A 23,951-nucleotide genomic window follows, 5' to 3' on the forward strand; every position below is an offset into this window, starting at 1 on the left:
GTGCCCCAGAAGGTTCATGGCCAGTGCAAGGGATAGCCTCTCCTCAGCAATAGCCAGCTTCTGCCCTCTTGGGAGGCCAACTCGGTATGGCCAGAAGTTCAGAGTTTTGAAAAGAAGCAGAAAACTCAACTTTTCACAGGAAAACCCAGTTTTTCAATCTTGGCAACCTAACTCAACAGCACTAGGCTTTTGTGCCAGGCAGGAGCTGGTTAACCAGCCAGCAAGCACACACCTCCTTCTTGCTCAGAGACCTGTGGCAAAGTCTGATCACCTTTCACACTCTGTCCCAGGGACCTGCCAGGGTTCCAGGGGTGAGAGTCTCCCAGGGACACCTTGGGAAGCCCAGGACCCTCGGCAAAGTGGAGTCAACTCCACTCGACCCCGGCCCAGGAGCCTGGTCAGATGGTCGCAGGCACCACCTGGGGTGTGGCATTTGGGTTTAGTGAGAGCCGAGCTGAGCTGAGCAGGCTGGGTCAGTGGGCACCTCAGGAACTGTGCTCAGGAACGTTCCCCCCTGGGCAGGTCAGCCACTCTCAGCCCCGCCAAGAAAGGTGCACTGGGAAAAGCAACAGGCTGGAGATGAAAGTCGTGTTCTCGTGTGCCCAGCCTTTCCCCAACTGCACAGGCCATCTAGTTCCAGAGATGTCCACACCCTAACCCTTCATGCCCATGATAACATCCCTGTCCCTGGAGTTCCCAGATCCTGAAATGCTACAAGAAGAGGGCATTGCAATTTTTAGAGATCTGATGACCACAGGGGCCTGGAGAGGAGGGGCCTGGAGACAGCGGTCAGGAGGGGCAGAGCCATGGGACAGGCACACAGGAACACAAGGCTGTGGGCCTGTACCACCAGGCTCTGCTGTGTACCACCTATGCAGCCTGGGCCAGTGACAGAGCCACCCTGCCTCCACATCCCTCCTGCAGCCCGGAGTAAAACCACATGGACACACATAGACACAGACATATTCTCCTGCACTGTGTTGAGCTGTTAAGAAAAAAAAGCATCCACTACTCATCCACAGGCCTGGTTACTATCACCTGCCATTGGACAACATCCTGCCAGTGGCACCTCAGTGTCTACTCCCAGTTTGTAGGCTGTAAACCCAGGAGGAGATTTGGGACCAAAAAGGCCCAAAGATGGGACAGAGATGAGAGTGGGATGGTAGTGGTTCAAGGAGCTGAGGGACACCAGGAGCCTAATGGTGGCAGAGACAAGGACTGGTCCTCCCCAGAGCCCTCAGATGTACTGGCCACACCCTGGACTTGGACACCTGCCTGCCAGCTCTGCCACAGGTGACTTTCTGTTGGTTTAAGCCAATGTGCCATGGCTATAGATATTCTTAAACAGCCCTGCCTAGAGAACTAACTTTCAGTTTATCACAGGTACAGGACAGCAGAGAAGCAGACAGTGAAGGCTCAAGTAAAGGCAGGAAAGGAAGCCAGGGAAAGTGGGGGTGGGGTGCTTTCTGCAGCTGTGCTGCATAAGGTTAGAGCTCAGGCCGAGGGCCCTCCCACATGCCAGCTCCCTCTCCCCTGGGGCAGCCCTACCTTGGAGTAGGCCAGGTGTTAGAAGGCCCTGTGCACCTCCAGGGGCTCCAGGAACTCCAAGATGGCAGTGATGCCACCCTTGGGCAGCAGCACTTGGCCCAGGCTCCCGAAGCACCCAAAGGTCTCCCACTACTCAGCTGCCAGGGTGCCTGCGGGGAGGTTCTTGGCCATAATCACGGTCTTGCTTCACTCTGCTGCAGCCTGTGGAGTGGGGAGGACTCATGAGGGATGGCAGCAGGGGTCCAGTCTGACATCAGCACTGTCTGGGGCCCAGGGATCAGGCACTTGGGAAGCAGACCCAGGAGGTGCCACTCTCTCCAGCAGGCCACCTGCTGGCTCCACAGCTGGGCAGCTCTGCTGAGGGGTCAGCCCCCAGCCCCCCACAGAGTTGTGCAGACCCTGACAGTGAATGACCAGCCTGCTGGACCTCCCAGGTGCCCCAGCTGCTGTTCCACTGATCAGACTGTCATCTCAGTGTGGAAATGCAGGCATGGAGGAAGAAATGCCAGGTGCAGCCTGTCCCTGTGAGGGGCAGTGGAGGGGAGAGCCCTTAGGTTTTGGTTTCAGTCACCACAGGGTCTGTTGACACACCCCCAGCCTCCCTGGAGCTCCATCCCCATCTCTATAGCAGCCATCAGTTGGGGTCATCAGAGCCCACGGGGAAGGCAGTGGGGACCCACCTGGCTGAAGGAGTCCAGGCTGACCCCGTTGTGGAGAAGGAAGTGCCGTACCTATTGCACAAGCTGGGTCTCCCCAAGGGCCACACCGACAGCCACACTACCCTTGGTCTCCTGAGGGAGGGGGAAAGGAGGCCCACAGCCATCAGGTGGACCCGATCTGCTCTCTTCAGCCAGCAGCTAAGCAGACTCAGTGGAAGTGGGTTCAGCGGTGCCCCTCACCCAGCCACACCCACCTGACCCCCTCTGGTGCCCTCTCCAGCCACGTGTCTCTACACCCATTTGGGCTCTTCCCTTCTCCACAGTGGCAAGTCTGTGGGTCCCCTTGCAGCCCCTAGGGGCTTGTGCAGGGCTGACCCTGACCCTGACCCCTCACTCCAAGCAGTCCTTTCTCTGTCACCTCCCCAACTAACCCAGGCTCTTCTCTCTCCACTTGTCTCCATTAGGAGGTTCAAGAAGGCATCAGAAGGCTCTAGAAAGCAGGACCCTGTCCCAGCACTGCAAAGTCCTGGTGCTTGGGACACTCATGACACCAGAACCACTGCAGCTGTCCCTTGTCCCTCCCTCCAACTCAGGCCAAGTTGCACTGCCCAGCATGGCAGCCATGAGCCATTGGGCACCTGAGGCATGGCACATTCAAACCCACGTCCTGCTACGCATGGAACTCAGTGGCCTGGGTGGGAACAAGGGAGGAGAAACACCCTGTGACTATGCTGGGCGCAGTGAAGCAATGATCCCTCAGATGTGTTAGCTGAAGAGGGTGTCTGTTAGAATTAATTTTCCTGTTTCTTTTAAAAACATGGCCACTAGGCCAATCAGTTAAACACAAGCTTGCTGTCCACCTCTGCAGACAGGCTGGCCTTGAGTGTCTTGAGAAAGGGCAGAGGACCATGGAGAAAGCAGCCAATGGGCAGAATGAAGGGACATCCCTTGCCACATGGCTGAAACGTGCTCCTGGTTTTGCCCAGAAAGAACTCCACAGGGGTCCAGTCCTGGACAGAATCACCAAGAGTGTCTGTGGACACGAAGCTCACAAGTCATGGGCCACTCACGTGGTTGAACACTTGGCTCTTGGTGGCACTGTACTTCTGTGTGATGGCATCGGCCATGGTGTTGGGCCCCATGAACAGCTATAGGGGACACACCCTATATTGGTGACTACACCCTCATGGTGACCCCTTCCTCATACGTGGCACTGCCTGACTCACCAACAGTTTACTTGGACTTGCTTATACTGCCGCCCTCCCCTGGAACCTGGAAAGTATGTTCTTACCCAGCAACCAGTTATGTGTAACTCCCTGGTTGGCCTGCTTATCTCCACCCCCTACTGTCAGGGATTGGTTAGCAGCAGTTCCGCAAACATGATCAGTTTGTGCTTGCCATTATAGTCCTATGGAACTCTCCCCTGTGTGAATCCCCCATGCCTTGCTAACTTTTAAGCTAATTGGCTCCCACCTAGCCCCCACCCTACATAAAAGCTGTGTAAATTCCTCAATAAATGAGTTTCTGCTTTGCCACATCCGCTGACAGACCTCCAGGTTCTGGTGTGATTCTTTAGCCACCAACACTCATCATCCTGCTCGGCCCCATATTTTCCTTTGGGTGGGCCCTAAGGAGATACATCGGACCTTGTTGCTCAACAGGGAGCAACACTGGTGTTCCGTGTGAGGCACTGAAGCCGCCGACAGGCCAATTGGACCGTGGGTGAGTGTACTCACATAAAATATGGGACAGTCCAACTCCAAGCAAGATCCCTCCCTTGACTCCCTTTGGGTTCTCCTCAGAAGCAGAGGATTAGAGCTCTCAGATAGCCAGGCATTCCAAACTTGGAAAGCCCTTATTAAAACAGCCCACTGGCTGCCAGAGGCCAACCTGTTTGACTGGGAAACCTGGGACAGAATTGAACTTCTCTGTAAGGGTCAAGTCAATAAAGGGGATATCTCCCTTCTCTGGGCCTTCCCCACTATCGCAGCTCTTAAAAGCTGTTTCCCACCACATCCCTCCCACAACTCAAGTAAAGATGGGGGTCTCCTCAAAGATACCCACCCCCCCAGAGAATCATTTGGAGACCCCTCCTCATAAGGGACAAAAGGAACTATCACCAGAGACTGAAACAGACCCCCCACTTGACCCCTTTGACACAGCTCCATGGCCACCTAGGGAGGAAACACCCGTGCCCTTGGAGTGGCCATCTTCCGAATCCACTTACTCTTCTAATCCTTTTCGGGCTCCTTTTGTCCTTCCCCCACCCTACCCAGAAACAAAACCTAATATGAGCACAGGGTCACCCTCTGCCCCTGCCTCTGAAGCATGTCACCGTTTTCTGGTAAATGTTAACCCAGGAGGCAATAGGCCTGCAGTTTGGTACCCATGGGAAGCACAAGATCTAAAGGAGCTAAAGAAGGCAGTTACAGAGGATGGTCCCTACTCCCCCTGGGTGGAAACAATCCTTCAAGGCCTAGCCCACCAGCACTGTACCACCCAAGATTGGAGGAACCTAACTAAGGCCGTCCTCCCAGGTCCAATGTATACTAAGTGGTGCGCTTTTTAAAATGATGAGTGCCATGTGCAGGCAGAAAGAAATCAAGCCGCTAACCCACCTATTCCTATCACCTTTTGGATGCTCTCAGGATCTAGTGACCAATTCTCTACGGGCGTACTGCAGGCAGCTATACCTGCTCCCTATCAGGAACAAGTCCATGCCTTGGGTTTAGCAGCTTGGAGGAAACTTGAAGAAGGTCCCTCAGAGCCCCTGGTCTCAGGGATCACCCAGAAGTCTTCAGAAGATTTAGCTACATTCACAGAGTAGGAAAAAGCTCATAAAGAAAGTTTCCCCCAGGCCCACTGAGAGATCAATTTGTAAAGATGTTAGTATGGGAGGGCATGACCACTGATCATAAACTGGCCTGTACCGGCTTAAAGGACAGATCTATGGGGTGGTGGACTGTTGCCACCAAGAACGTCAGCACCATGTCTCATCAGGCCTAAACCATGACCTCAATGTTAAGAGCCTCCCAGGAGAATAGCATGCCCACTCTTGTCTGTGTGGTCCAGCAGGCATTCCCTGGGAATAAGAAAACTTGCTTTAAGTGTGGTCAAGAGGGCCACTTTAGGAAGGAATACCCTCAAAAAGATAAAGGAAATTCTCCTCTCTATGAAGACTCTCCCTCTCAGCCCCCACGGACCCCCTGCCCCCTGGTGGCCTCAGAATTAACCGCCAATCTGGTTGGGCAAGATATACTAAGTGAGGCAGAGGCCTATATTACTACCGACCATAAAGCCTTTTATGAGGATCTACTAGAAGAGGAAGAATATCAACAGGTTTAAGGAGTGACGAGCCCATCATCCTAACTACAGAGATGACCCTTCCTTGGAATCAATAAGGAGAGGGGAACCCAGATTTTCTGTCCGGCTGCACCCCCAATCCTAAAGGCCACTGCTCACCCGGAGCCTCTGAAAATCAAATGGCTCCCAGGCCCTCCTGTTTGGGTAGAGCAGTGGCCACTCCCTCAACATAAACTACAGGAACTCCACCTGCTCGTGCAACTGCAGTTAAAGGCAGGTCATCTTAAACCATCTATCAGTCCATGGAACTCCCCAGTTTTTGTTATCCAAAAAGCTAATGGGAAGTGGCGACTCCTACACAACCTGAGAAGAATAAATGAAAGGATGTTACCATTTGCACCCCTCAAAGGGGACTTCCTTGGATTCCAGCCATACCTAAATATTATCACCTCATAGTTATTTACATCAAGGACTGTTTCTTTTCTATTCCCTTAAGCCCCAAAGACTCTGAGAAGTTCACCTTCTCTATTCCATCCCTTAATTTTGAAGGCCCTGATCAAAGGTTTGAGTGGACAGTCTTACCCCAAGGGATGACCAATAGTCCTCCCATATGCCAATATTTCATGTCCAGGATCCTTGCCCCCCTTAAGCAAAGGAATCATCTACTTTATGTCTATATGGATGATATGATCCTTGGGGCAACACAAAGTGATCAGTTAGATCAATTTTTTGAGTCTTGTCTGCAATTGCTTACTGAGCATGGATTCCAAATTGCACTCGAGAAAGTTCAATGGCTCCCCCCATTTAGGGTCTTAGGATCCTGGAGCTGGATGTGGTTCCTCCTGTTAGGCTCCAGCTCCAAATTCAGGAAATTTATTTCTTACCCCAGCTACAGAAGCTTCTTGGGTAGATTAACTGGATGAGTCCTTGGATCTCCATTAGCACAGAGGAGCTCACCCCCCTGTTCGATGTACTCAGAGGACCAAACCTATCCACAACAATCATTTTGGAGCCCATTCATATGAATGTTCTCCTTAAAGTTAAACAGGCCATTGACCTTTCCTGTTTGAGGAGATATAACCCTTCCTTGCCTCTAACCCTCTACATCTTCAGGGGAAAATCCCTTCTCACAGGCCTCCTGGTGCAAGAAGGGAAACCCATCCATTGGATTCACCTGTCGGTTGGGGGAATACTCCGAGTCTATGCCAGTTTGGATCAACTTGCAGATTGCATTATGAAAGGCAGGGACCTATCTCTCTGCCTTTTTGGCCATCAGCCCCATGCACTTATTGTTCCTTTTTTGCTAGCTGATTTTACCTGGCTACAAAGAAACAACAACCGCATTGCAATCACCATGAAGGGATTCTTTGGACAGGTTGATTGCCACTATGGCCCCTATAAATGGATGAGCTCTTTTTCACAATTGGATTGGGCAGCACCCAGACATATTTTACTGGAAGCTAACCCCTGCTATCCCACCATTTTCTCAGATGGAGAAAAAGGAGGAGCAGCAATAGTCATTTTTCCACCTTTCATGCAGGGTAACGAGAATCCCAAAACAATCATCCATGAGACACAAGGTTCAGAGCAATTCAAGGAGCTCTATGCTATCATCCTAGCCCTAAGTGAAATACAAGAGGCATTCAACTTATTTGCTGATAGCCTCTATATTGCTAACCTACTCCCCAACCTTCCCTGGTCTTATATTAAACTGGATGATAATCCCATTACCCCTTTAATGACTCAATCAAGGAATCTATTAAAACTAAGAACCAAACCTATATTCCTGCAACACCTTTGGGGACACCAACATCTCCCTGGCATCCTGTCTAAAGGAAATGCCCTTGCTGATTCCTTAGCTTCCACCCTTCAGACTTATTCTGTCCAGGAGGAAGCTACTGCCTTTCATGAACTTACTCATGTTAACTGGCGAGGCTTACACCATAGATATCCTCAGGTACCCATTAAGGAACCCCAAAAGATTATCTAAACATGTAAATCTTGTTCACCTTTTCTACAAGTACCTCCTTGCAAGAAGCCAGAGTCAATCCCCATGGATTAGCACCTAACCATCTGTGGCAAATGGATGCCACTCATTATACTCCCTTTGGAAAGCTCAAATACATCTTTGTAACTATTGATACCTTTTCACATGCCTGCTGGGCCACGAACCATGCCGGGGAAAAGACAAAACATGCTATAAGCCATTTGCTACAATGTTTTGCTGTTCTTGGCCTCCCTAAACAACTCAAGACTGATAACAGCCCTTGCTTTGCCAGTAAATCATTCTCCACATTTGTAGAGCCCTGGAGCATCCAGCATAATACAGGTATACCCCATAATTTCACTGGTCAAGCAATTGTTGAATGATAGAACAGAACCTTAAAAACCCAACTAACAAAACAAAAAGGGGGAATATCATCCCCCCATGATCAATTATGGATGGCACTATGAACTTTAAATATTTTAAATTTTTCCAAAAATGATCATTTCTCTCCATTCCAAAAGCATTGGACAGCCACAATAAAATATCACACCATTAAAGTCCGATGGAAGGACCCTCTCACAGGGGCCTGGAGAGGTCCTGACCCTCTCCTGACTGTTGGAAGGGGGTTTGGATGTGTATTTCCTGTTGATGAGGACAAGCCCATTTGGGTCCCTGCAAAGAACATCAAATATCACCCCCCTCCAAATGACATCCTCCCCTCACAAAATGGTAATACTGACCCAAGGAGTTCCACCTCTTGAGGTATGGTATTCTCTTGTCTTTGACAGGTATGCAAAAACCTTGGTGGACTCTTTGCCTCCTCATCATCTCTCTGTTGGTGTTCATTAGTGCAACCATCATCCAAGCTTTCTTGGAGCGCCTGGAGCTATACCATAAGTATCAAAACCATACTAAACCCTAAATCCCTCAGCTTACCATGGGACCTTTACTTCCCCTTATGATCCTCGTGATCACATACGAGCCCCTTATTCAAGCTAGTCTTTTTTTAATTTTAATTAAAAATCATAAATTTACAGAGGGCAATGTTGTTTGATTCATTCTGTTATTTTTCCTTTCCCCCCTCCCCCCACCCCTCTTTTCCCTCTATACATTCCTTTCTTCCTCCATTCTTACCACCCTCCTTATCCCTAACCCTAAACCTAACCCTAACCCTAACACTAACCCCTCCTAACCTCCCATATGTCCTCATACGCTTATCAGCGAGATCATTCGTCCTTTAGTTTTTTGAGATTGGCTTATCTCATTTAGCATGGTATCCTCCAATTTCATCCATTTGCCTGCGAATGCCATAATTTTGTCATTCCTCATGGCGGAGTAATATTCCATTGTATATATATGCCACAGTTTCTTTATCCATTCATCAACTGAAGGGCATCTGGGTTGGTTCCACAATCTGGCTATAGTGAATTGAGCAGCTATGAACATTGATGTGGCTGTATCTCTGTAGTATGCTGATTTTAAGTCCTTTGGGTATAGGCCAAGGAGTGGGATAGCTGGGTCAAATGGTGGTTCCATTCCACGCTTTCTGAGGAATCTCCATACTGCTTTCCAGAGTGGCTGCACTAGTTTGCAACCCCACCAGCAATGTACGAGTGTACCTTTTTCCCCACATCCTCGCCAACACCTATTGTTGCTTATGTTCTTGATAATCACCATTCTAATTGGGGTGAGATGAAATCTTAGGGTAGTTTTGATTTGCATTTCTCTTATTACTAGAGATGTTGAACATTTTTTCATATATCTGTGATTGCTTGTACATCTTCTTCTGTGAAGTGTCTGTTCATTTCCTTAGCCCATTTGTTGATTGGATTATTTGTATTCTTGGTGTAGAGTTTTTTGAGTTCTTTATAGATTCAGGATATTAGCACTCTATCTGAAGTATGAGTGGCAAAGATATTCTCCCACTCTGTAGGTTCTCTCTTCACATTACTAATAGTTTCCTTTGCTGAGAGAAAGCTTTTTAGTTTGAATCTATCCCAGTTGTTGATTATTGCTTTATTTCTTGTGCTATGGGAGTCCTGTTAAGGAAGTCTGCTCCTAAGCCAACAAGTTGAAGGTTTGGACCTACTTTTTCTTCTATAAGATGCAGGGTCTCTGGTCTGATTCTGAGGTCCTTGAGCCATTGTGAGTTGAGTTTTGTGCAGGGTGAGAGATAGGGGTTTAATTTCATTCTGTTGCATATGGTTTTCCAGTTTTTCCAGCACCATTTGTTGAAGAGGCTATCTTTTCTCCATTGCATATTTTTGGCACCTTTGTCTAGTATGAGAAAATTGTATTTATTTGGGTTTGTGTCTGTGTCCTCTATTCTGTACCATTGATCTACCTGTCTATTTTGCTACCAATACCATGCCATTTTTGTTACTATTGCTTTGTAATAGAGTTGAAGATCTGGTATTGCGATACCCCCTGTTTCACTCTTTCTACTGAGGATTGCTTTAGCTATTCTGGGTTTCTTATTCTTCCAGATGAATTTCATAATTGCTTTATTTCTGTAAGGTACATCATTGGGATTTTAATTGGAATTGCATTGAATCTATATAGCACTTTTTGTAGTATGGCCATTTTGACAATATTAATTCTTCCTATCCATGAACATGGGAGATCTTTCCATCTTCTAAGGTGTTCTTTAATTTCTTTCTTTAGTGTTCTGTAGTTCTCATTGTAGAGGTCTTTCACCTCTTTTGTGAGATTGATTCCCAAGTATTTTATTTTTTTTTTGATGCTATTATGAATGGGGTAGTTTTTCTAATTTCTCTTTCTGAAGATTCATCACTTACGTATAGAAATGCATTGGATTTATAAGCATTGATCTTGTAACCTGCTACTTTACTGAATTCACTTATGAGTTCTAAGAGTTTTCTGGTGGAATTTCCTGGTTCCTCTAAATATATAATCATGTCATCAGCGAACAGGGATAGTTTTGAGTTCCTCTTTTCCAATTCATATCCCTTTAATTTCTTTGGTTTGTCTAATTGCTCTGGCTAGAGTCTCAAGAACAATGTTGAATAGAAGTGGTGAAAGAGGGCATCCCTGCCTTGTTCCAGTTTTTAGGGGGAATGCTTTCAGTTTTTCACCATTTAGAATGATATTGGCCATGGGCTTAGCACAGATGGCCTTCACAATGTTAAGGAATGATCCCACTACCCCAATTTTTTCTAGTGTTTTGAGCATGAAGGGATGCTGTGTTTTATCAAATGCTTTTTCTTCATCTATTGAAATAATAATGTGATTCTTAACTTTTAGTCTGTTGATATGGTGAATGACATTTATTGATTTCCTGATGTTGAACCAACCTTACATCCCTGGGATAAACCCACTTGATCGTGGTGCACTATCTTTTTAATATATTTTTGTATGCGATTTGCTAAAATTTTGTTGAGAATTTTTGTGTCAATGTTCATTAATGATATCAGTCTGAAATTTTCTTTCCTCGATGTATCTCTGTCTGGTTTAGGTATCAGGGTGATATTGACTTCATAGAATGAGTTTGGGAGGGTTCCCTCCTCTTCTATTTTATGGAATACTTTGAGAAATATTGGAATGAGCTCTTCTTTAAAGGTTTTGTGGAACTCGACTGAGAACCCATCTGGTCCTGGCCTTTTCTTTGTTGGTAGGCTTTTGATGACCTCTTCTATTTCATTGCTTGAAATTGATTTATTTAAGTTGTGTATGTCTTCCTCATTCAGTTTAGGTACTTCATATGTCTCTAGAAACTTGTTGATGTCTTCGAGGCTTTCTGTTTTGTTGGAGTATAGATTTTCAAAATAGCTTCTAATTATGTTTTGTATTTCACTCGTGTCTGTTGTGATATTTCCTTGTTCATCCCGAATTTTAGTAATTTGAGTTTTCTCCCTCTCTTTGTTAACGTGGCTAAGGGTTTATCAATTTTGTTTATTTTTTCAAAGAACCAACTATTTATTTTGTTAATTTTTCTGATTGTTTCTTTTGTTTCAATTTCATTGATTTTGGCTCTGATTTTAACTATTTCCTGTCTTCTACTACTTTTGGTGTTGGTCTGCTCTTCTTTTTCTAGGGCTTTGAGCTGTAATGTTAAATCATTTATTTGTTGATTTCTACTTCTTTTGTTGAATGTGCCCCATGAAATAGATCTTCCTCTAAGTACTGCTTTCATAGTGTCCCAGAGATTTTGATATGATGTGTCTTTGTTCTCATTTACTTCTAAGAATTTTTTTATTTCCCTCCTGATGTCTTCTGTTATCCATTCATCATATAAAAGTGTATTATTTAATCTCCAAGTATTGGAGAAGTTTCTGTTTTTTATTCTGTCATTTATTTCTAATTTCAGTCCATTATGATCTGATAGAGTACAAGGTAGTATCTCTATCTTCTTGTATTTGCTAACAGTAGCTTTGTGGCATAAAACATGGTCTATTTTAGAGAAGGATCCATGTGCTGCTGAGAAGAAAGTGTATTCGTTCTTTGTTGGATGGTATATTCTATATAAGTCAGTTAAGTATAAATTGTTGATTGATTATTGAGATCTATGGTTTCTTTATTCAATTTTTGTTTGGACAATGTATACAGTGGTGAGAGAGGTGTGTTGAAATCACCTAGTATTATTGTGTTGTGGTCTATTTGATTTCTGGAATTGAGAAAGATTTGTTTGACGTACATGGATGAGCCAATGTTCGGGCCATAGATATTTATGATTGTTATGTCTTGCTGATTTATGCTTCCCTTAAGCAGTATGTAATGTCTTTCTTTATCCCTTCTGAGTAGTTTTGGCTTGAAGTCCACATTATCTGAAATAAGGATGGATACTCCAGCTTTTTTGCTGTGTCCGTGTGCATAGTATGTTTTTCCCATCCTTTCACCTTTAGTCTATGGGTATCTCTTTCTATGAGATGGGTCTCTTGCAGGCAGCATATTGTTGGATTTTCTTTTTAATCCAATCTGCCAGTCTATGTCTTTCAATTGATGAGTTCAGGCCATTAACATTCACAGTTATTATTGTGATATGATTTGTATTCCTAGTCATTGGATTCATTTTTGTTTTTTTTGACATGATTTGGTTCCTCCTTTATTTGGCTATTCCTTTAGGCTAGTTCCTCCTGTTGCTGATTTACATCGTTGTTTTCATCTCTTTCTCATGGAATATTTTGCTGAGAATGTTCTGTAATGCCAGCTTTCTTTTTGTAAATTCCTTTAGCTTTTGTTTATCATGGAAGGATCTTATCTCATCGTGAAATCTGAAAGTAAGTTTTGCTGGGTATAAAATTCTTGGTTGGCATCCATTTTCTTTCAGGGCTTGGTAAATGTTGTTCCAGGCCCTTCTAGCTTTTAGGGTCTGGATTGAAAAATCTGCTGATATTCTTATTGTTTTCCCTCTGAATGTAGTCTGATTCTTTTTCTCGCAGCCTTTAAAATTCTGTCTTTATTTTGAATGTTAGGTATTTTCATAATAATGTGCCTTGGTGTAGGTCTGTTGTAATTTTGCATATTTGGAGTCCTATAAGCCTCTTGTACTTTGTTTTCCATTTCATTCTTCAGATTTGGAAAATTTTTTGATATTATTTCATTGAATAGATTGTTCATTCCTTTGGTTTGTTTCTCTAAGACTTCCTTAATCCCAATAATTCTTAAATTTGGCCTCTTCATGATATCCCATAATTCTTGTAGATTCTGTTCATGATTTCTTACCATCTTCTCTGTTTGGTCAACCTTGTTTTCAAGATTAAATATTTTGTCTTCAATATCTGAGGTTCTGTCTTCTAGGTGATCTATCCTATTGTTTATGCTTTCTATGGCATTTTTAACTTTGTTTATTGTTTCCTTCATATCAAGGATTTCCGTTTGTTTTTTTTTTTCAGTATCTCTAACTCTTTATTGAAATGCTCTTTTGTTTCCCTTATTTGCTCTTTTAACCGTTGATTAGTGCGTTCATTTAATGCCTGCATTTGTTCTTTCATCTCCTCGTTTGCTTCCCTGATTGTTTTAATTATGTACATTCTGAACTCCCTTTCGGACATTTCTTTTGCTGTGCTGTCATTGGGTTTTATTGATATAGTATCTAGGTTTGTTTCGGACATTTTCTTCCCTTGTTTTCTCATATTGGTCAGATGTCAGTGGGACTTTGTGATATTGTAGATTTCCTCTATTGGCTTATAGTGACCCTGTAGATTTCCAATGTATCACCTACCAGCCTTCAGTAGCCAGAAGTCTTGGATTAATTTGATAATGCAGTGCTTCCGAAGAACGCTGCCCCTAGCCCGCTACTGGTTCCAGGGAGAGAGACCTGGAGAGGTCTCTTGCTGCCCAGCCCTGGTCCCAGAGGCTGGTTGTAGGTCGGAGGTCTCCACTGGCTTGGGGACTTGTGGCTGGCCTCTGTGTAGACAGGCTGTCACTGGGCGGTTTTGCCCCGAAGGAACTAGCCTAGAGAGGCGCTTCCTGCCAGAGGAAGCTGGGCTGCTTGGGGAAGTCCCTGGCGCCCTGTGCTGGTCACTGAAGCAAACTGTGGGTGGGCCGGAGCTGGCAGCGGGGCGGGCCGGAGCTGGCCACGCTGCTTCTGTGTAGAAAGGCTCTCACGGGGGCCTGTTCTAAGAGGTTGGAGGATCTGTCCCTGTGGGAGGAGCCCACACCAGACTGCACAGAGCTGCCTGGGGAAGATGCTATCTGCCCTGTCCTACTCTAATAAGCCACTCAAAATCCGGGCCTGCCACCCAGCTGAGCTTCGCTGGGTGGGGGAGACTCACTCCGTGGTTCTATTTTAGTCTGAGTCTCTCAATGCCTCCCCTTCTTGAATCCTGTGTTCTGGGGCGACTGAAGATGCAGTCACCCTCTAGTCTGCCATCTTGGATTGCCCTGTGGAAAAAGCCTGCAGCTGGAGGGGGACAAGGCTGCCTGGAGAGGTCTCTGGCTGCCCAGCCCTGGTCCCAGAAGCTGCTTGTGTGTCGGATGTCTCCGCTGGCTTGGGGACTTATGGCTGGCTCTGCTTCCAGAGAGGCTCTCTCTGGGTGGTCTGCCCCCGGGAAGCTAGCCTAGAGAGACGCTTCCCGCTGGAGGGGGCTGGGCTGCTTGGGGGAGTCCCTGGCGCCCTGTGCTGGTCTCTGAAGCAAACTGCGGGCGGGCCAGAACTGGCCACGCTGCTTCTGTGCAGAAGAGCTCTCACTGTGGGGCCTGCTCGGGCCAGAACTGGCCACGCTGCTTCTGTGCAGAAGAGCTCTCACTGTGGGGCCTGCTCGGGCCAGAACTGGCCACGCTGCTTCTGTGCAGAAGAGCTCTCACTGTGGGGCCTGCTCGGTGAGGGCTGGAGGATCTGTCCCTGTGGGAGGAGCCCACCGCCAGAACTGCACAGAGCTCCTGGGGGAGACACTATCTTGCCCTATCCCACTCGAATCTGGTGCCTGCCACCCGCTGAGCTTCGCTGGGTGGGGGAGAACTTACCCTGTGGTTCTATTTTAGTCCGAGTCTCTCAATGCCTCCCCTTCTTGAATCCGGGTTCTGGGGCGACTGGAGATGCAGTCACCCTCTAGTCTGCCAACTTGGATCGCCCCGTGGAAAAAAGCCCTGCAGCTGGAGGGGGACAAGGCTGCCTGGAGAGGTCTCTGGCTGCCCAGCCCTGGTCCCAGAAGCTGCTTGCGTGTTGGAGGTCTCCACTGGCTTGGGGACCCGTGGCTGGCTCTGCGTCGGGAGGCTTTCACTCAAGCTAGTCTTTATTATCATTTAAAGACCCATGTCAGGATTGCCTGATTGTTTCCTCCCTACTTACTCATTGCTATATATCAAAAAAGTCCTGCCAACCTTTTCATTCATTCCCTCACAGTAAATGGGCTGCCACAGTTCTTCGATCAGGGTGTCACAGCATGTTAAATTAGGTGACAATGCCTGCTGTGCTAAGCTGGCTCCCATTCCCCCTCAACCTTCAGGACCCCCATCTTGTCCTGAAGCATGTAACTCTTACTACACCTTTATGCCAGCCTTTTGCATGAAGAAGCTCAACAATGTTTGCACTCATCAGGCATTGTGCTTTTGGACTAGTGTATCCTCTGGTCAAATGGAGGTATTGGCCAACAATGCCCCAGTGAAAATTCCAAACCATGTGCTGGACCCACCTCCCTCAAGCAGGAATGAGTGATGGGGGAGGAGTGCAATAATGAGCACAAACCAACACATTCAAAAGGTCATACAAAAGTTAGTGGGTCCCAGTCCTTTCCCTGTCTATCACCCCTTATCCCTGCCCGAATTGAAGGGAGAACTTGGTCTTGACCCAGGCAGGAACTCAAAACCTTCTGCAAGCCACTTTTTGCTCTTGAACCTCACTAATCCTCCCCTTGCTGATGATTGCTGGCTGTGCCTTCGTAATGGGCCCCTTCAGGCCACTGCTGTCTTGGTAAAATGAATCCGCAGACTTTACATCTGATTGCCATATCTTCCCCCCCCAACCCACAGGTATTTCTTCCTTTCCTTAATAAACTCTCAGGTGAAACTGTTACCTTCCCGCATCTCACTCTAATACATCTGAAAATATGGGAACCCTTAACCTCTTGGTGTGTGCACAGAACATCACCCATTGTGCACTCAGAAAGCCTATATGCACCCCAAATGGAACAATCTTTTCTGTGGAGGCCTTGTCTCTAATGTTCTCCCAGTAACTGGACGGGGCTATGTGCACTTGCCACTCTTATTTCCAGACCTCAATATCCTCCCCAACAATCAATCTTTACCCATACCACCGATGGAAAACACTTCAATCCTCGACCCAGAAGAGCTATTCAAGCCCTCCCCTTGTTTCTTGGGATAGGAGTAGCCACTGAGTCGGAGCAGAGTTTCCAGCCTAAGCACCTCTCTTACTCTATATAATAAACTTTCACAACAATTAATAGATGGACATGCAATCAGTGGCTAGTACAATCTTAGACCTACAGGCACAATTAGATTCCCTTGCAGCAGTGGTCCTACAACATGGAAGAGGATTAGATTTACTAATGCCAGGAAAGGAGGACTTTGCTTGTTTCTTCAGGAGGAATGCTGATTTTATGCCAATTGGTCCGAAATTGTCCATGACAAGGTCAAACAACTGCAAGAAAATCTGGAAAAACAGCATACAGAGCTTCAATCTAGCTTCTTCTGGACGTGCTTACATGGCTGACTCCCTTATACTTCCCCTGCTTGGTCCCCTTTTCCTTTTCCTTATGGCACTTATCTTTGGCCCCTGCATTTTCAATAAGGTCATACAGTTCATACAGAAATGTTTGGAGGCCGTGCAATTAATGAATGTCCAAGTACAATACCAACGGCTAGCCACTAGTTATGAGGAGGCATATGATGATGATGCAAGGTTGACCCTGGAGACCCCTTGAGCCAATGACAGGTAAGATCCCAGATTTGCTGGGACAACCTAAGACAGGCTCATGATGAGCGCCCCCCAGAGCTGTTGAAATGCTGTGGAGTATTCAAAGATGGGGAAAATCTCTAAAAGAGGAGACAACCTAAGACAGAAGCTCCACCTTCCAACTGGCTCCAGGGGGGGGACAAACCCTATAATGGCAACTGCACCCTCATGGCGACCCCCTCCTCATACGTGGCACTGCCTGACTCACCAAAAGTTTACTCAGACTTGCTTGTACTGCCGCCCTCCCCTGGAACCTGGAAAGTATGTTCTTACTCAGCAACCAGTTATGTGTAACTCCCTGGTTGGTCTGCTTATCTCCATCCCCTACTGTCAGGGATTGGTTAGCAGCAGTTCCGCAAACATGATCAGCTTGTGCTTGCCATATAGTCCTATGGAACTCTCCCCTTTGTGAATCCCCCATGCCTTGCTAACTTTAAAGCTAATTGGCTCCCACCTAGCCCCCACCCTACATAAAAGCTGTGTAACTTCCTCAATAAATGAGTTTCTGCTTTGCCACATGTGCTGACAGACCTCTGGACGCTGGTGTGATTGTTTAGCTGCTGACACTCATCATCCTGCTCGGCCCCATATTCTCCTTTGGGTGGGCCCTATGGAGATACATCGGACCTTGTTGCTCAACAAGGAGCAACAAACAGTGTGTTCCAGTTGTGGGAGCTGAGGGCAGAGGCACGGCAGGACAGACCACGCTGGGACCCACAGGCACTCTCGTGCAGACACATAGCCTGTCATAAGCCTCCCCACCTTCCTAGCCCTCCCGCCAGCTTGCCTGTCCTGGGTGGGCTCCCCACCCACAGGCAGAAGGGCTGACAGATCCAACCTCTGGCAGTGTCAGCAGCCAGCCTGTGCAGGGCCCAGCAGGTGGCAACCATCCACTCAGCAGACACGACCACAGAGCATAAGTGAGCTCAGCACTGCTTTTCCCTCTACAGTGAGGAAGCGGGCTCAGAGGTGAGGATGAACCTCAAGCAATAGAGCAAAAGGAACCAGGCGGCCTGGAAAGGTGGAGAGGGTGGCAGAGCCTGGGTGGGGCTGGCGAGGACCTGGAGCTGCTGGCTTTGTCCTTGGACACCTTCCTCTTCTTGTAGGAAGAGCCGGGGGTGTCAGCATCCTCACTGGCTTCCTACCTGATGGTGGATGGCAGCACATGCAGCATCCTGCCCTGTGGGACAGGGAGGAAGTGGGCAAGCTGCCCTCCCACCCTCCAGCCCTGCACTCCAGTGGGGCCTCCTGTCTAGTGGGGCCTCCTGTCCTAAATAGTTGGACCCAGGGCCAGACCTGCAGGAGGACAAGGGACAGCAGACAGAGCAGACACATGGTTACTCTCAGTCCAGCTGGCACTGGGGTACCCGACACGGCCATGCCAAGGGAAAGGTGCCCCTCTGTGACATCCCCATAGCCCCTCACACTGCACCCCAGGCCCTGCACAGGAGAGAACATGAGCGGCCGTGGGTGGGCCAGGTCTGGCCTGGAGCCCACAAGGTCCTATACACTGTGAATGAAGGTGCACTGGAGGGGAGGTGGCCTGGGCACATCGCAAGGTGACCCTGAAGAAGCAGAGCTCCCTGCATTCCACAGGGCCATCCCTCCTCCATCACCAGGCTCTGCGACCCTGGCGGGCTCATGAGCAACCTCACCTGGACACCTGACTATACCACTGCCACGTAGGCCTTCACCTGCGTGCTCTGGGAACATGAATGTGACGAAGGCAAAGCCCTTGGGGATTTCTTGGTCAGGCTGTTGATTGGGTAGTGCAGCTCTGACAGGGGACCTGAGGACAGGAGAGCGTCAGTTGTCTGGGTTTGAGCTGGGCCCAAGCTTGAAGGAAAGTGCCGGGCACTAAGGGTCGGCCCAGACAACAAGCACAACTGCTGTGCACTGGCATGTCCACTCAGCCCAAGGGAAGGATGGTACTGCCAGCCATGAGGCTCACCTCCAGGTCAAGGGTGTCATTTCCCAGTCCCCTCGCACTGACTCTAAGAGAAGCAAGGAGGAAGGTGTCAGGCTGCACCTGGCTTCCACGGCCTGCTGAGCACAGCCTGTCCTGGGCAGTGGCCTCACCCACACAGCCTCTTCCTCTCACCTGTGAATGGCACAACAGTTCACCCACACACAGTGGCCTTGAGGATCCAAGAGTTAGTGTGCAGTCACTACCCAGGGCCTGCTGCAGTTAGTGCCACATAAGTGTTCATGACGCCGTCCCTCTCAGAGGACACTGTCTGCAGTGGTTCCACTCTGAACACCAGGTGTGGCCACATCCCAAATGGATACCTGCAGTCTAAGGATCAAGCTCCTCCCATCCACCCAGTGCTGCCATGTGGTCCAGGGCACCTAGCCCATGTGAGGACCTGGGAGCAGGACAGTGTGGACAGACCTTCAGGTCCCATCACCTGGCCTGCAAGCAGGTTCCACTTGGGACCTCTGAGCCGTCCTTGGCCCGAGCCACACTCACACAGCCTCGCTGATCCTCACACCCAGGCCAGCCTCCTGGGAGACAAGAGCGCCAGCAGCATCTCCAGAGCACAGATCCACCTGCACTGCGAGCCCACCTTCCTCCCCTTGACAAATGGCCCTGTGACCAATGCTCAACTACAGGCCTGCAAGTTCCCAGCCCAAGAAGTAACAGCAGCAAAACCAAAGATGGCCCTGGCTGTTGTCTCTTCTTGGAAGCTTTGTTTGCTTGGCAAGACTGAGAAAGAAAGCATTCCCAGGCAGGAGCATGGTGGGTGGGGGAGGGCTGGGCGGCTGCTGGATTCCAACACCAGAAGCCAAGGAATTCAGAAAATGGCCTCCATCACTCCTGCTCTGCATTTGGATGGTGAGCGTAAGGAATCAAGTTCTGCAGGGCATGCTGGTTATGCCTGTGGTCCCAGCAACTTGGGAGGCTGAGCAGGAGGATCAGGGCCAGCCTCGGGACTTACCAAGATAGTCTCAATTTAAAAAAATAAAAAAAAACTGGGGATGTAGCTTTGGGGCAGAGCAAACCTGGGTTCAATCCCCAGTGCCATTTAAAAAAAAAAGGAATCCAAAGTCAGTTCAGAAAGCAGAAGTGCCAGTAGATCTGCAGTGAGGACAGAGAGCCCTTTTTCAGATGAGGAAACCAGCTGAAGCCACTGGCCCAGTCAAGAGCGAGTGGGAGGCAGACTGGGCCGACCCAGCCAAGTGGGAGCCAGGCACAGCAAGGGCCTACATGCACGGTCAGGAGCAGAGACCTACCGTAGGGGGAGAAGAGCACCTCCAGGTCCTCCTTGGTGCTGGTGTAGGGCAGATTGCACAGAAAGAGCCTCCCGGAGTCAGCCAGGTCCTCCTCCTCTTCATTCTTCCCTAAGCGTCCAGCCTTGCCAGGGCTGCACACTGTTCTGCAGGGTCCCCTTGGCTGTGGGCACGTGCTTCTCCCTGAACACCTTGATGTAGCAGTCCACCTGTAGGAGGAGAGGGTCCAGGGAGCCTGGGACTTGACACACCTGGCTGGGGACCCAGTTCCTGGCTGCAGGCTGCCAGATGCTCCAGCTGGAAGTGATGGGCCCGGCAGCAGGCTCTGTAGAGGGGCAGCAGCCTGAGCCCCTGGGACCTAGCCCAGCCTGCCAGTATGGCCTCAGCCCTTGGAGCCTGCTGTCGTAGGCCAAGTGACATGTCCTCTGACTCTGAGCCCACTCTGGCACTGCTGGTGGCTCTGCCTTGTGAAAGGTCTCACGTGACAGCCTGACCCTGAACAATCACCTGCTGGTGAGCAGGTTGCAAAAACCACCCTGCATGCATAAGGAGGCCACAGGGATGGCCTGCCTCCACTCCGCACTGCAAGAGCTTGATAGATACCTTCCACTGACCTGCCAGCAGGACTCCTGGGGACCCCCATCTACCCTGACACAATGCATCCCCAGGAGTCCATGGCTGGGTCCAATCGCCATCCATGCCAGAGAGGGTGGAGGGCCACGTCCCAGCTCGGGGAAGGTGCCCTTGCATGCACCTCCACCAACCCTGCCCAGAGGCCAGAGCCTGCTCCTCACTCCAGGAGGCCCAACAGTTGGCCCACTGGAGACCTCCCTTCCTCCAACCCCAGCCCTCATCACTGCCATGACGCCCAGTACTGCCCAGGGCCATGTGCCTGCTCATGGGCTCCAGTGCTGCCTGCCTCTCCACAGTCCCTCTGTTTGCTGCTGTACCCTCAGAGCCCTACAGTGTCAGGTGGGAGGAAGAGCTCAGCACAGACTGTACATGAAGGAGCCCATGAAGGGACGAGAAGCCCAAGGGGCTCTGCCAACGCCCCCTTACCATGTACGCCCTGTCGCACTTCAGGGCTTTCTTCACTTCCTCTTTGCTGCTGAAATCCACAAAGATGTACCCTGAGGGGGACCAGGACAAAGGTTAACAGCAGGCCCTGCAGATGCTGGGAGTCACTAGGGCTGCTGCACACAGCTCAGGGCAGAGGCTGGAAGCCTCCAAAGCACAACCCCCTCCCTCCCCACTAGACCAAACTCCCTTTTGAGGAGCCCTCTGCACCAGCCTGGCTTGCTTGGCGAAGGCGCCAGAAGCCAATTGTCAGAAACAAGGGCCTTTCTGACTCCATCTGGCCTCAGCCCTTCCCTGACCATGTTCTGCAAAGGAGAAATGCTCATACTGGCCCCTTGATCCCAAGCCTAGTCACTGGGGGGGACTGGACTCTGTGACCACCCTCCCAGGCCAACTTCCCTCCACCATGCCCCCTGCATCTGGGCAGCCAGATCCAGGCTCCAAGGCCAGGGTTGGAGGCTCACTGCCCAGAGCGCCACCTGGGGGCAGCACCACGCATGCTCAGAGGTAAAGCCGCTGCCCTCCAGCACCAACTCCTGGGAAGCAACAGAGGCTGTGACTCACACAGCACCAGCAGGTGGGGGGGGGGTCTTTCCTGATCATGGGAGGCCTCCACAGCTCACCTCAATGGGGCCTCTACCCTTGGAGCCTCAGAGCAGCACCTGGTCTGTCTATGCCAACATCTTCTGCCAGCATGAACTCAGCCCAGCAAACCAGAACTGCTGGCCTCTAATCTAAACAGATGGGGGAACCTGCCAGAAGAGCGAAGGCTGGCAAGGGAGAAACAGTGAAGGATTCTGATACTCTCCACCAGCGGCCAGAGGCAGAAGGAGGCCATCAGAGTCGTGTCCTGACCAGGGTAGAGTGAGGACCACCACCAGGAGAGGAGACATGCCCCACCCTGTGCCAGCCTCCCTGACTAGACCCAGCTCCCAGACCTCACCTGTCTTGTTCCCATGCATGTTCCTCATTATCCAAATGGCCACTGGCTTCAAGGATGCCAGGAATTCCATGACATTCTTCTGCAAGGAGAAGTTTGGTCCCTCATCAGTCCAACAAGAAAAGTGGGCCCAATAAGAGAGGAGGGGCAAAGTACTGAATCAGAAAAGATAATAGGGCAGATTATGGTTCTGCTTTCAGTTATTCTTATCTTTCCTCCATTGTAAAATAGAAGAATTGGAAAATAGAGATCAGAGAAGAAATGTGTCAACAACTATAGAATAGCAACATCATCACTGCTATTTTAAGGCATCGTTTCTGACCTTTTTTGAGTTTTTTTTTTTTTATACTTGGGGTCAATCTAGCTTTTCTCACTTCACTCTACAGCATAGATATCTGTCCATGACACTTCACATTGTAAGGGAGATCCCCCGTGTTTCTTAACCATTCTCTTCTCTGGTGTGTGTATGACTTAACACATATTTCAAAAAAATATGTGAACAGGCAGGGTGTGAAATCATGGAAAATGCTAAAAAGTGCAAATCAGAAAACAAACACTCCTAATTCCGGGGCAAGCTCTCCCATTCCTGGCTCCGTCTGCAAAATAAAAGAAGTGAAACCAGTTTTAATCTGGGCACTGGGTGCTCAAAGTCCCCTGCCCTTGAGTAGCCTGGTGAGCCAGCCACCAGAGGAAACTAAAAAAGCAGTCCAAACAAATGGAAGAAGTCCAGCAAAGTAGGGGTTTTTACACTGCTCTGCAATTTCCTGATTATCAGATTCGCTCCAGAAGCCTGGCCTCATTCCTGGTGCCTGGTGGGGACAGCCAGCACCTGCACCACAATGTGGTCAGGTGTCCTCTGGGGATTGCATCCACCTGCTGTTCACACCTGGCTTCTTCCACTTGCCACAGCACCCTGGGTTCTTCCCTGTCTCTGCGTTCTTCATAGTGACACCTCATGTTCCCCCATTTAATGTGCCCCGAGGAGTTAACCCAGGCACTGGTGACATTTTGGGCTTGATGATTCTTTGTTGTGGGGGCTGTCCTGTGTGCAGCAGGGCATCCTGGCAGCACACCGGGTCCTGCCACTAGATGCCAGCAGCAGCCCCTTCAGAGGTGACAACCAAGCGTTCCTCTGGACATCACCAGGTGTCCCATGGAAGCGGATCATTCCCTTCTGAGAATCATGGATACACACCTTCCTAGAAATGGAGATTTGCTTTTCTATTGTTATTGATTGACAATCTGTTATATATATTCACTTTGGGATATTTGGATAGATTCTAGCTTTTTTATTATAATCACAAATAAAATTGCTGTGAATATTCCTGTACAAATCTTCGCATACACATAAGCTTTGATTTCTTTTTCTTATAGGGAAATATCTCAGCTAAATGATATAGATTTCTTTGTAATATGTATGAAAACATGATTGTATCCCTTTTCATTCACACTACTAGTATTTGAGAACGCTAGCTTCTCCATGACCTTGACAAGTGATATTTATTGTAGATTTAATTTGCATTTTTGCACAGAATAATAATAATATTGAGCACTTTTTTGTATTTGATTCATGTATTTTCTTTGTAAATTGTTCATGTTATTGCCAGTAAAATTTTTCATTATTATGATCATTATTTTTGCATTATTATCCTATATAAACTTATTGTGTAATATGTGTGTGGGTGTTTGTTTAGTTGTATTTCCATTGCTATGATCAAAGACCTGACAAGAAAGAAATCAAGGAGGAGAAATATTTATTTGGCACTGCGTGGTTCAGGAGGTCTCAGTCCTCTGAAGACATGCAACATGAGGACTGTAGGCAATAAAACTGTA

General features: G+C 48.5%; 1 long non-coding RNA gene and 1 pseudogene across 2 annotated transcripts in view; both read right to left on the bottom strand.

Annotated features, from left to right (window-relative positions):
* LOC306665629 overlaps positions 1 to 23,951 on the bottom strand; it is a 70,953-nt gene that overhangs the window by 16,552 nt on the left and 30,450 nt on the right. The window contains exons 3-5 of the long non-coding RNA XR_013765095.1: positions 17,932 to 18,050; positions 2,229 to 2,339; positions 1,549 to 1,749 (exon numbers count right to left, since the gene is read on the bottom strand). This is a non-coding gene — a long non-coding RNA (uncharacterized lncRNA). The remainder of the gene's footprint in view (positions 1 to 1,548; positions 1,750 to 2,228; positions 2,340 to 17,931; positions 18,051 to 23,951) is intronic.
* On the bottom strand, positions 18,141 to 23,075 carry LOC306666989 (putative RNA-binding protein 19; annotated as a pseudogene). The gene is made up of 6 exons: positions 23,005 to 23,075; positions 22,122 to 22,273; positions 21,161 to 21,231; positions 20,105 to 20,310; positions 18,526 to 18,659; positions 18,141 to 18,166 (listed from the first exon to the last, which is right to left on the bottom strand). The product of its transcript is annotated as a putative RNA-binding protein 19 (transcript).

Source organism: Sciurus vulgaris (assembly GCF_902686455.1).
Source record: "Sciurus vulgaris genome assembly, chromosome: 7".
NCBI lineage: Eukaryota > Metazoa > Chordata > Mammalia > Rodentia > Sciuridae > Sciurus > Sciurus vulgaris.